Source organism: Arachis hypogaea, chromosome 4 (genome assembly GCF_003086295.3).
Source record: "Arachis hypogaea cultivar Tifrunner chromosome 4, arahy.Tifrunner.gnm2.J5K5, whole genome shotgun sequence".
Classification (NCBI taxonomy): domain Eukaryota; kingdom Viridiplantae; phylum Streptophyta; class Magnoliopsida; order Fabales; family Fabaceae; genus Arachis; species Arachis hypogaea.
Window position 1 is genome coordinate 22,249,123 of NC_092039.1, and position 13,313 is coordinate 22,262,435.

A 13,313-nucleotide genomic window follows, 5' to 3' on the forward strand; every position below is an offset into this window, starting at 1 on the left:
AAAGTAGTGATCACAATTTCGTGCACCAAGTTTTTGGCGCCATTGCCGGAGATTATTTCGAGTATGGACAACTGACGGTTCATCTTGTTGCTTAGATTAGGTATTTTTCAGAGTTCTTAAGAATGAATTCTAGTGTTTCAAGGTGATGATCTTATCATCACCAAAGCTGATTGATTCTCATCAATTTAGCTCTTGAATGCAATGTCCTGCTGAAGCTTGGCTATCCATGTCTAAGTCCTTTAGACTGAAGCTTTAGACTAGCATTGCATGATTCCTGAAATTCTCATTAAGAATTTTGATACCTTTATTTTCTTTTCCACTTAATTTTCGAAAAAAAAACCCAAAAAAATTACAAAATCATAAAAACCAAAAATATGTTATATTTCTTATTGAGACACTAGTCTCATTTTAAGTTTGGTGTCTTGCATGCATTGTTTATTTGATCTTGGTTCTATTTTCAAGTCAATAGTACAGGGAACTGAAGATTTAGTACATGCAGCAGAGGAATTATACAGAAAAAGCTGGGCGTTCAAAATGCCCAGTGAAGAAGGCAGACTGGCATTTAAACGCCAGCCAGGGTGCCTGGCTGGGCGTTTGATGCCCAAAAGGGTAGTGCTTTGGGCATTAAATGCCAGAATGGATACCATTCTGGGCGTTTAACGCCAGGATGGCACAAGAAGGAAGATTCTGTTTTCAATGCAAATTTTTTTTCAAGTTTTCAAAGTTTTTCAAAATCAATTTCTTTCCTTTTTCAGAAATACTTGCTATCAATTAATGATTTGATTCAACATTTCAAGTATGTTGCCTTTTCTGTTGAGAAAGGTTTAATGTCTGAATCATCTCTTTTCTTGTTAGCCAAGTCATTAATTTTTAAAATCAAATTTTTTTAAATTATTTTTCAAATCATATCTTTTTAATCATATCTTTTTCAAAATAGTTTTCAATCATATCTTCTTCAAAATCTTTTTCAAAATGATTTTAAAATCTTTTTTTTATTTTCGAAAAACTCTTCCTCTCTTCTCACATCCTTCTATTTATGGAGTAACACTCCTCCTCAATGCACAATTCGAACTCTATCTCACTAAGTTCGAATTCTTCTACCTCTTCCTTCTATTTTTCTGTTCCTCTGACACCTCAAGGAATCTCTATACTGTGACATAGAGGATTCCACATTTTCTTGTTCTTTTCTCTTTCATATGAGCAGGAGCAAAGACAAAAGCATTCTTGTTGAGGCTGACCCTGAACTTGAAAGGACCTTGAAGTGAAAGCTAAGAGAAGTTAAGGCACAACTCTCTGTAGAGGACCTAACAGAAACCTTCAAAGAAGAAGAACCCATGGCAGCCGAAAATAACAACAATGCCAACAATGCAAGGAAGGTGCTGGGTGACTTTACTGCACCTACTCCCGACTTCTATGGGAGAAGCATCTCTATCCCTGCCATTGGAGCAAACAACTTTGAGCTTAAGCCTCAATTGGTTTCTCTAATGCAACAGAATTGCAAGTTCCATGGACTTCCATTGGAAGATCCTCATCAGTTTTTGGCTGAATTCTTGCAAATCTGTGACCCTGTCAAGACTAATGGGGTTGACCCTGAGGTCTACAGACTTATGCTATTCCCTTTTGCTGTAAGAGATAGAGCTAGAATATGGTTGGACTTACAACCTAAAGACAGCCTGAACTCTTGGGAAAAGCTAGTCAATGCCTTCTTGGCAAAGTTCTTTCCACATCAAAAATTGAGTAAGCTTAGAGTGGAAGTCCAAACCTTCAGACAGAAGGAAGGAGAATCCCTCTATGAAGCTTGGGAAAGATACAAACAATTAATCAGAAAATGTCCCTCTGACATGCTTTCTGAATGGAGCATCATAGGTATTTTCTATGATGGTCTCTCTGAACTATTCAAGATGTCATTGGATAGCTCTGTTGGAGAATCTCTTCATCTGAAGAAGACGCCTACAGAAGCTCAAGAACTAATTGAAATGGTTGCAAATAACCAATTCATGTACACTTCTGAAAGGAATCCTGTGAACAACGGGACGAATCAGAAGAAAGAAGTTCTTGAGATTGATACTCTGAATGCCATACTGGCTCAGAACAAAATATTGACTCAGCAAGTCAATTTGATTTCTCAAAGTCTGTCTGGAATGCAAAATGCACCAGGCAGTACTAAGGATGCTTCATCTGAAGAAGAAGCTTATGATCCTGAGAACCCTTCAATGGAAGAGGTGAATTACATGGGAGAACCCTATGGAAACACCTATAATTCTTCATGGAGAAACCATCCAAATCTCTCATGGAAGGATCAACAGAAACCTCAACAAGGTTTCAACAACAATAATGGTGGAAGAAACAGGTTTAGCAATAGCAAGCCTTTTCCATCATCTTCTTAGCAACAGACAGAGAATTCTAAGCAGAACCACTCTGACCATGGTCTCTGATCTAATCAAAACCACTCAAAGTTTCATGACTGAAACAATGTCCCCCATTAGAAACTTGGAGGCACAAGTGGGACAGCTGAGCAAGAAAATTACTGAACTCCCTCCTAGTACTCTTCCAAGCAATACAGAAGAAAATCCAAAAGGAGAGTGCAAGGCCATCAACATGGCCGAATTTGGAGAGGAGGAAGAGGCAGTGAACGCCACAGAGGAAGACCTCAATGGACGTCCACTGGCCTCCAATGAGTTCCCCAATAAGGAACCATGGGAATCTGAGGCTCACACTGAGACCATAGAGATTCCAATGGATTTACTTCTGCCATTCATGAGCTCTGATGAGTATTCTTCCTCTGAAGAGGATGAGTATGTCACTGAAGAGCAAGTTGCTAAATACCTTGGAGCAATCACGAAGCTAAATGACAAGTTATTTGGTAATGAGACTTGGGAGGATGAATCCCCTTTGCTCACTGATGAGCGGATAATTTGTATACTTTTTGGCATTGTTTTTAGTATGTTTTTAGTATGATCTAGTTAGTTTTTAGTATATTTTTATTAGTTTTTAGTTAAAATTCACTTTTCTGGACTTTACTATGAGTTTGTGTGTTTTTCTGTGATTTCAGGTATTTTCTGGCTGAAATTGAGGGACCTGAGCAAAAATCTGATTCAGAGACTGAAAAGGACTGCAGATGCTGTTGGATTCTGACCTCCCTGCACTCGAAGTGGATTTTCTGGAGCTACAGATACCCAATTGGCGCGTTCTCAACGGCATTGGAAAGTAGACATCCTGGGCTTTCCAGCAATATATGATAGTCCATACTTTGCCCAAGATTTGATGGCCCAAACCGGCGTTCAAAGTCACCTACAGAAATTCCAGCGTTAAACGCCGGAACTGGCACCTAAATGGGAGTTAAACGCCCAAACTGGCATAAAAGCTGGCGTTTAACTCCAAGAAGAGTCTCTACACGAAAATGCTTCAATGCTCAGCCCAAGCACACACCAAGTGGGCCCGGAAGTGGATTTTTATGTCTTTTACTCATCTTTGTACACCTTAGGCTACTAGTTTTCTATAAGTAGGACCTTTTGTTATTGTATCGAAAGAGAATCTTGGTAGCTATCCTTGAGTTTTATGCTATCTTAGATCACTTTGGGAGGCTGGCCATTCGGCCATGCCTAGACCTTGTTCTTATGTATTTTCAACGGTGGAGTTTCTACACACCATAGATTAAGGTGTGGAGCTCTGCTGTACCTCGAGTATTAATGCAATTACTATTGTTCTTCTATTCAATTCCGCTTGTTCTTTGTCCAAGATATCACTTGTTCTTCAACTTGATGAATGTGATGATCCGTGACACTCATCATCATTCTCACCCATGAACAAAGTGACTGACAACCACTCTTGTTCTACAAGCATTCGAGGCTCTAGTGAATATCTCTTGGATTCTTTAATCGGAATCTTCGTGGTATAGGCGAGAACTGATGGCGGCATTCAAGAGAATCCGGAAGGTCTAACCTTGTCTGTGGTATTTGTTCATACCCTGACCGAGCTCCCCAAACTCGGTCAAGATCATAGAAGGCCCGACCTCGTCCCAAGGCCCACGCCTGAGGTCGGACCTCGGACAAATAGGCTAAGAAGGCCCATCAAAAGGAACGAAGCCCAAAACCTAAAGGCCGAAAAGGCCTCGGAAAGGCGGTTCCGCAAAGATAGAGATAAAACTCCCAAAAGATAAGATAAGATAAGAATATCTTATCCAGGGAAGATCACGACCAACTACTATAAATACACTGGAGCACCCAGGTATAACTCATACTCTAATTCTACTCGATATCTGCTTGAACCCATGCTAACTTAAGCATCGGAGTGTCATTGCAGGTACAACCACCAGCCGCTCGGCACATCAAGCTCGGGTCACAGAACCCTCACCTCGGGTCTTGCCAGACGACCGAGCTACACGTTTCAGGTAACCCTCGGAACATTGGCGCCGTTGCCGGGGACCTGGAAGTCATCCCTTTGCCATGGCGGACGACCCTCCCAACAATAACCACGCTACATCAGAACAGGAAGAGGAAGTTGACACCGGCGAACGACCGGACAGCCCTCTATCACCACGCACTCCAGGGGGAAACAAACAGAATCGCCCAAAGACATCACTCCCAAACAAAGATCCACTAAATCCCGAGAAGGAAAAGAACTCGGAAATTCTAGAAGCAGTTCGGGCACAGCAAAACCGGCTGAAACAACTCGAAGAGGACATAAAAAGGCAGAAGGAAACTGAACAAGATCTGAGAAGGGAGGCTCGCAAGCGCAGAGAATTAGAAGAAAAACTGCGGAAAATAGAGGCCAACCTGAAAGACCGGACGGAACACGGCACCACCCCCGAAAACAATCATGATCCCTTCACACAAGAGATCATGAAGGAAAAGGTACCGCGAAACTTCAAACCACCAGATATGGACCTCTACGATGGCACCACCGATCCAAGTCACCACCTCAGCAACTTCAAAAGCAGAATGTACCTAGTTGACGCCTCCGACGCGATTCGGTGCAAAGCCTTCCCCACCACTCTCACCAAATCAGCCATGAAGTGGTTCGACAACTTGCCACCAGGATCAATCTCCAGCTTTGAAGACCTAACCAAAAAATTCCTAACAAGGTTCTCTATTCAAAAGGATAAGGCAAGACATGCCCCCAGTCTACTCGGGATCAAACAAGGCAACCAAGAAACTCTCTGAGAATACATGGAGCGATTCAACAAAGCCTGCCTGGACATACAACACTTGCCCACAGAAGCGGCCATCATGGGACTGGCAAACGGCCTAAAAGAAGGACCATTTAGCCAATCCCTATCCAAACGATACCCGACCTCCCTATACGAGGTGCAGGAGCGAGCAGAAAAATATATTAACATGGAGGAAACCTCCCAGCTAAGAGACTCTTCTAGGAAGGAATCAACCTACCCACTCCGAGATCGAGATCGGGAACAGAAAAAGAAAGAAGAATCCAACTCGGACAAGCCACGGAAGTACCACAGCTACACCCCCCTCCGAGTCTCCCTGGTAGACGTCTACAGAGAAGTATGCCACACCGAAAAGATCCCACCACCCCGACCTCTAAAACACAAAAGAGCAGGAAGAGATCGGTCCGAATACTGTGAATATCACAAACTCTACGGTCATTCTACTAACGACTGCCACGACCTAAAGAATGTTATAGAAAAGCTAGCCAGAGAAGGAAAACTCGACAGATACATAGCAGAGAAAGGAGAAGAGACCAGGAAGAGAAGGCGGGGAGATAACGAAGATCGGGCCGAACAAACCCCGCGAACCCCTGAAAGGCACGTACACATGATAAACGGAGGTTTTGCAGGCGGAGGGACATCCAGATCCTCACGAAAAAGACACCTCAAAGAAGTCTACCATGTCCGAGAAGACAGTCCCCTGCCCGAGTTACCTACTATCTCATTTACCCGAGAAGATGCTCTTGGAATAATACCCGGGCACGACGATCCAATGGTGATCACCATCATCCTAGCAAACGCCAACTTACATCGAACCCTGATTGACCAGGGAAGCTCAGCAGATATCCTGTTCAAAACGGCCTTCGACAAACTCGGACTTGAAGAAAAAGAACTAAAGGCCTATCCCACCGACCTATTTGGACTAGGAGATACCCCGATCCGTCCCTTAGGATACATCTCGTTACACACTACCTTCGGGAAAGGCGAGCAAACTAAAACATTAAACATCGACTACATTGTAGTCGACGTCACTTCAGCATACAATGCCCTCATTGGACGACCAACCCTAAACAGATTGGCAGCTATAGTCTCGACCCCACACCTCTGTATGAAGTTCCCTACCGCAAAGGGAATCGCTACCCTAAAAGGCGACCAAAAACTAGCACGGCGATGCTACAACGAAAGTCTGAGCCTAAAAGGGAAAGAGGTCAACACAATAGAACTCGGGCGAGTTCAAGCCCGAGAAGATCTTCGGCCACAACCAGAGGGAGAAACCGAAAAGATCCAAATCGGGAACACACCTGAAAAAATAACAAACATAGGAGCAAACCTCGAAACAGGCCTAAAGGAGGAACTCATAACCCTCTTAAGGGAGAATTCCGACCTCTTCGCCTGGAAAGCCTCCGACATGCCAGGCATAAGCCCCGACCTAATGTGCCATAAGCTATCAGTATACCCGGGATCCCGACCTGTCCAACAAAGACGCAGGAAGCTCGGGCCCGAACGCATACAAGCAATAGAAGAACAAGTACAAGCACTACTAGATGCAGGGTTCATTAGGGAAGTAAAATACCCCCTATGGCTCGCAAACGTGGTCCTGGTAAAGAAGCCCAATGGAAAATGGAGGATGTGCGTCGACTACACGGATCTCAACAAAGCCTGCCCCAAAGATCCATATCCACTACCAAATATCGACGCCTTAGTAGACGCAGCCTCAGGCTATAGATATCTCTCCTTCATGGACGCATACTCGGGATACAACCAGATCCCGATGTACGGACCTGACCAAGAAAAGACCTCGTTCATAACCCCAAGGGCAAACTACTGCTACGTAGTAATGCCCTTCGGGCTGAAGAACGCAGGGGCAACCTACCAGAGGTTAATGAACAAAGTGTTCTCAGAGCACATCGGACTACAGCTAGAGGTGTACGTCGACGACATGCTGGTAAACGACCTCACCAGTGTCTTCGACACCCTCAGGAAACACAACATGAGACTTAACCCGACAAAGTGCACCTTCGCCGCAGAAGCCGGAAAGTTCTTAGGCTTCATGCTGACTCAAAGAGGCATCGAAGCAAACCCGGATAAATGCCAAGCAATACTCAATATGAAAAGCCCGACGTGTGTCAAAGAAGTACAACAACTGAATGGAAGGCTAGCCGCCCTATCAAGATTCTTGGCAGGATCGGTGATAAAATCACTACCTCTCTACTCACTCCTAAAGAAAGGGAAACCCTTCTCGTGGACCCCGGAGTGCGAAAAAGCCTTCCAAGAATTCAAGGAATTCCTCGGGCAACCACCAATCCTAACCCGACCTTTAAAAGGAGAAGAGCTCGTATTATACCTCTCGGTCGGACATCGGGCAGTCGCTTCAGCATTAATACGAGAAAATGACCAAGGACAACACCCCATATACTTTGTAAGCAAGGCACTACAAGGGGCCGAATTAAACTATCAGAAAATAGAAAAATTCGCCTACGCCCTAGTATTCACAGCTCGGAGGCTCCGTCCCTACTTTCAAGCCCACACCATCAAGGTCCGGACAAACCAACCCATGAGACACATCTTACAAAAAACAGACATGGCAGGACGAATCCTACAATGGGCGGTGGAACTGTCCGAGTTCGACATCCACTATGAAGCCCGGACTGCCATAAAATCCCAGTATCTAGCCGACTTCATCGCAGAATACACTGAGACCCCGGGAACCCCACTCTCATGGAACCTGTATGTCGACGGGTCCTCAAACAAAACAGGAAGCGGAGCCGGGGTTATACTCGAAAGCGACCAAGGAACGCGGATAGAACTATCCCTAAAATTCGAGTTCCAGGCTTCGAACAACCAAGCCGAATACGAGGCCCTACTAGCAGGTCTAAAGCTAGCCGAAGAGGTCGGAGCCCAGAGAATCACGATCTTCAGCGACTCCCAGGTCATCACATCACAAGTAAATGGAAGTTACCAGGCCAAAGACCCGACTATGAAAAAATACCTGGACCAAACACAGGCACAGTTACGCCACTTCCCAGAAATACAAATCCAGCACATACCTCGGGAGCAAAATGCCCGGGCTGACGCCCTCTCAAAACTTGCTAGCACCAAGCCCGGAGGCAACAACAGAAGTCTCCTCCAAGAAACCTTACAATCTCCCTCCGTGTTAAGAGAGGAAGAAATACTAAATATATCCGACCAACAACAAGGATGGATGACCCCCATACTCAACTACCTGAAGTCGGGAACTCTCCCCGCCGAAAGAAAAGAAGCTAAAAGGCTTACAAAGGACGCCCAGAATTATACATTAATCCACGACGTATTATACAGAAGAGGATTCTCAAACCCCCTCCTTAGGTGCGTTCCGACCTCAGAAACAAAGAGCGTCCTCGAAGAAGTCCACGAAGGCATGTGTGGGAACCATCTCGGAGCTCGGGCACTATCCAAAAAAGTAGTCAGAGCCGGGTTCTACTGGCCGACCTTGCAAAGAGACGCAGCGGAGTTTGTGAAAATATGCCCCCCTGCCAAAAACACGCCAATTTTCACAAGGCACCGCCCGAAGACCTTATCAGCATCACTGCGCCATGGCCCTTCGCAAAATGGGGACTCGACCTACTCGGCCCGTTTCCACAAGGACCGGGGCAAGTCAAATACCTCATTGTAGGGGTCGACTACTTCACAAAGTGGATCGAAGCTGAACCCTTAGCCACTATTACGGCTCAGAAAAGCCGTAAATTCCTATACAAAAACATTGTCACGAGGTTCGGAGTCCCCTACTCCATCACAACAGACAATGGAACACAGTTCACGGACACAAGTTTTCAGAACTTAGTGGCCGAACTAAAAATCAAACAGCAATTCACATCGGTCGAGCACCCACAAGCCAATGGACAAGCAGAGGCTGCAAATAAAGTCATCTTGGCCGGGTTAAAAAGAAGACTCCAAGAGGCCAAAGGGGCATGGGCCGAAGAACTCCCCCAGGTACTATGGGCATATCGGACAACCCCGCACTCTACAACGGGAGAATCCCCATTCCGACTAGCTTACGGGATGGAGGCAATGATTCCTATCGAAATAGATGAAGGGTCACCCAGAGTCATCTTCTACAACGAAGGAGGCAACCCTCAGGCACAAAGGGAAGAACTCGACCTCCTCCCCGAGGTCCGAGAAAGAGCCCGAATCCGAGAAGAAGCCTTAAAACGGCGAACGGCCCTCAGATACAATCAAAAGGTAATAAAGCGAAGTTTCTCCATTCACGACCTGATTCTAATCCGAAATGACATCGGAACACAAAAGTCGGGAGAAGGAAAGCTAGCCGCAAATTGGAAAGGGCCCTACAAGGTAACAGAAGTCTTAGGGACAGGCTACTACAAAATATCCGACCTAGAAGGCAATGAACTGCCCAGGGCCTGGCACGCCTGTAATCTAAAACGGTACTACAGCTAGAAAAACATAACCCGAGGTGTACTCTTTTTCCCTACAAGGGTTTTTTAATGAGACACCCGGTTAAGTAGGATACCCGACCTAAAGGGTAAACACTTTGTAAATATTCTTTCTTTTTTAATACTAATCAAATTTCTCTATTTTCTTTTCCTCATGATGAAGCAAATCCTAGAAAGTACCCCACCAAGGCGCATTAATTTATGCTCGGCAAAACGCAAAAAATCATTTGCCAAGAGACCGTACAAGGTCGGCAAAGATAAAGCGACGAGGTTCAAATTAATGTGAGAAGTTATAAAGTAACTCTGAAATGGCTCGAAAGGCCAAATAAAAAAGAGGTTACAAAAATAACTTAAAAAGAACCGACCAACGACAAAGTCGGACCTAACAAAAAGGAGGTACTCGAGCACCCGATGTCCGAGAAAAAGCTCGGACCCAAGAAAGAAGCCTTAAAACGGCAAGAACCAAGATTTCGAAAAACGCTTACTAAAAAGTTGCTTTACAAAAGCAACTAAAAAGTACAAGCGAAAAGAACGAAATCAAAGGAAGTTCTGAAAACGCTTACTAAAAAGTTGCTTTACAAAAGCAACTAAAAAGTACAAGCGAAAAGAACGAAATCAAAGGAAGTTTCAAAACGCTAGCTAAAAAGTTGTTATCCGAAAAACAACTAAAAAGCACGAAAGCGGAAACATAAAGTCAAAACGCTAGCTAAAAAGTTGTTATCCGAAAAACAACTAAAAAGCACGAAAGCGGAAACATAAAGTCAAAACGCTAGCTAAAAAGTTGTTGTCCGAAAACAACTAAAAAGCACAAAAGCGGAAACCGAAGGTCAAAACGCGAACAAAACACCGCATAATAAAGTTATCACAAAGTAGAGCAAAAGGTGTCCAAAAGCGTTCAACAGAAACCATCCAACAAAAAAAAAAGCCCACAGGCCGGGCAAACCATTAAAGAGATTACAAAGGATCAAGGACCTTTCCAGACTCCACATCAACAGCAGGCTCCGGAGGAAACATAGATATCGGGACTGCATCAACAGCAACGTCATCCCGGTTTGAAACCTCCACACCAGATCCATCCCCGACCAAAGGGGAAGTCGGGTTCTCGACCGGAGCTTTGGGGTCGGACATCGGGACCTCATCCTCGGTAGGAGCAGGGACAATCTTGCCATCCACAACGACGTTATCCGTACTGAATAAACTCAGATCCAGGTCGGGAGCAAGAACTCGGACCTGAGCCTTCAAATTCTCGAACATGGCATCCATGCCCTTGGCCACATGACCTTCCAGCTCGTAAAACTTGTCCTGCGCGGATTGCAACTCCTCCCTTGTCTCCACAAGCTCGGTATATAGCTTGGTATAATTCTCCGTAGCCGCCTTCGCCATCTCCTCAGATGTCTTCGCTGCCGCCACAGCCGCGGTAGCTTTAGTTTTCTCTTTCTCCAAGGAGGCCTCCAGCTCAGCAATCCGGGCAGCCTTCAGTTGACTAATCTTATCAAGCTCGGACTGAGCCTTCTCAAGTCGGGAGCTGGTCGCACCAATGGGGGACTTCTTGAACTCCCGGGCAATAGCGGCATGAAGACTGGCCATCCGGACACAGCTCCGCGCCATATACTGAAAATGATGCTCCATAGACGCATCATCAGTAGAAATAAAGGTCTGAGGAAGGATATGCTGCTCAATCCAACCAAGAGCATCAAAGTCCTTATCATTGAAACTGGCAAGCTCCTGAGAGGTCTTCTGCTTCTTAGGAGGAGGACCCGAGAACGGAGGAGGAGAAGAAGTAGCAGAGGTCGGAGGATCCTGGCTTATAGCTCGGAACTGAGGAGTCGGAATAGTCTTCGACCGAGTCTGAACACCCACGGTGGTCTTCTGCGGAGAAGATCGGGCAGAAGCATCCCCGGCCTCGAGATTTCGAGCAGCCGCCGACTTCTTCGTCTGACGAAGAAATTTCATGGAATCCGCCTGAGAAGACATCTCTGCAAGAAATAAAAGGGATTACCACAAATTCCACCAAAAATAAAGCAAAACACAAAGGAAAGGTCGGAATCTCAAAGAGGTCAGGAACTACCTAACTCGAAATGGAGAAGGCTTGGATCTCCCAACATTTTCTTCGTGTCCAAGCGAGGTGCCCGACCCCATAAACTGCTTACCACACCCACAAAAGCCTGCTCCACCTCCTCTAGACTCTCAAATGTATACTTAACAGACACTACATTCTCCTGCCAACAAAGAGGAAAAGAAGGCTCCCCACTCTCATCTAGAAAGAAAGGTCGGACGTCCCCAGTAGCCCGGACCTTGAAATAATAGTTCTTAAAAATCGTGAAAAGACTCATCATACAGGGTACAGAACTTCCTCCCCTGGTTAGCCCTAAAAGAGACCCAAGACACCTTCCCCCCACCCGAACCCGGCTTCGTCAACACAAACAAATAGGAAAAAAGAGAAATAGAGGGAGGGACACCCAAAAACTGGCACAAAAGTTGGAACAGCTTTAAAAATGCCCAGGAATTTGGATGGAGCTGCGTAGGGGCAAGGTTACAGGACCACAACACCTCGGACTCCAGGTCGGTAAAAGGAAGTTGGACACCCAGCTTAGAGAAAAAACAATCATAGGCGTAAAAGAAGAGCTTCTCGGAACTGTCTAAAGGCGGGAAGCAAACTCTCTCCTCGGAATCCGGGGCTACTAACTCATAATCCCTCTCAGACTCCCTATCCTCACATATGCTACATTGCCTACGAAACCTAGCTAAATACTCAGAATCTACCACAGAAGGGACTCTTAAAGGAACAGGATCTACCCAACCAAGACCACTCGGAATCTTGGTCGACATTGCTTGAAGAACCTTTCGAGACATAAAAATCTTGCCTACAAAGAAGAATACAACAACAAAGGCAAAAATCACATAAAGGCAAACAGCAAAGGCCCATTCAGCAAAGCGAGAAAACAAAGTTCTTTCAAAATGCAGCCACTCGAAAACAAATTACCAAGAGAAAAGAGCCCCCCCCCCCACATACAAATAACCAAAGCAATGGCGGCGCCTCTTTTCGGGGCAACCCAGGCATAGAAGAAAAAGAAACAGAAGCATATGTGCGCAAAGAAAATGAAGACGAGAACAAACCTGGAAGAAAGGAAGAAGACGACGAGCTCCGATGCAAGGAGAACGAAAACGGCGGCGAGGAGGAAACCCCGGAAAAACGCACAGAAAGAATCGGAGAAGAAGAACAAAGAAGGAGCGGCGCTCGAAGGAGAGGTGGCGAAAACTCAGAAAATGGAAAGGGAACAGAATAAACGAAGAAAATAAGGAAAGGGGCAAATAAATAATGCCTTCACAGAGCCCGAACGGAAATCGAGGAGAAACGGTAACAAGCAATAAATGCTGAAACGGCCATTTTCAAAATTTGAAAAAACTACTATGCCCGAGCTCAACCTCTCAAAAAGGACGAACTCGGGCAGGGGCACTGTTCATACCCTGACCGAGCTCCCCAAACTCGGTCAAGATCATAGAAGGCCCGACCTCGTCCCAAGGCCCACGCCTGAGGTCGGACCTCGGACAAATAGGCTAAGAAGGCCCATCAAAAGGAACGAAGCCCAAAACCTAAAGGCCGAAAAGGCCTCGGAAAGGCGGTTCCGCAAAGATAGAGATAAAACTCCCAAAAGATAAGATAAGATAAGAATATTTTATCCAGGGAAGATCACGACCAACTACTATAAATACAC

General features: G+C 45.4%; 1 non-coding gene across 1 annotated transcript; it reads right to left on the reverse strand.

The window, feature by feature from the left end:
• Nucleotides 1-1,739: 1,739 nt before the first annotated feature.
• On the reverse strand, nt 1,740-1,847 carry LOC112798923 (small nucleolar RNA R71). The gene has a single exon (XR_003200518.1). It is a non-coding gene; the product is annotated as a small nucleolar RNA R71 (small nucleolar RNA).
• Between the last annotated feature and the right edge of the window lie 11,466 nt (nt 1,848-13,313).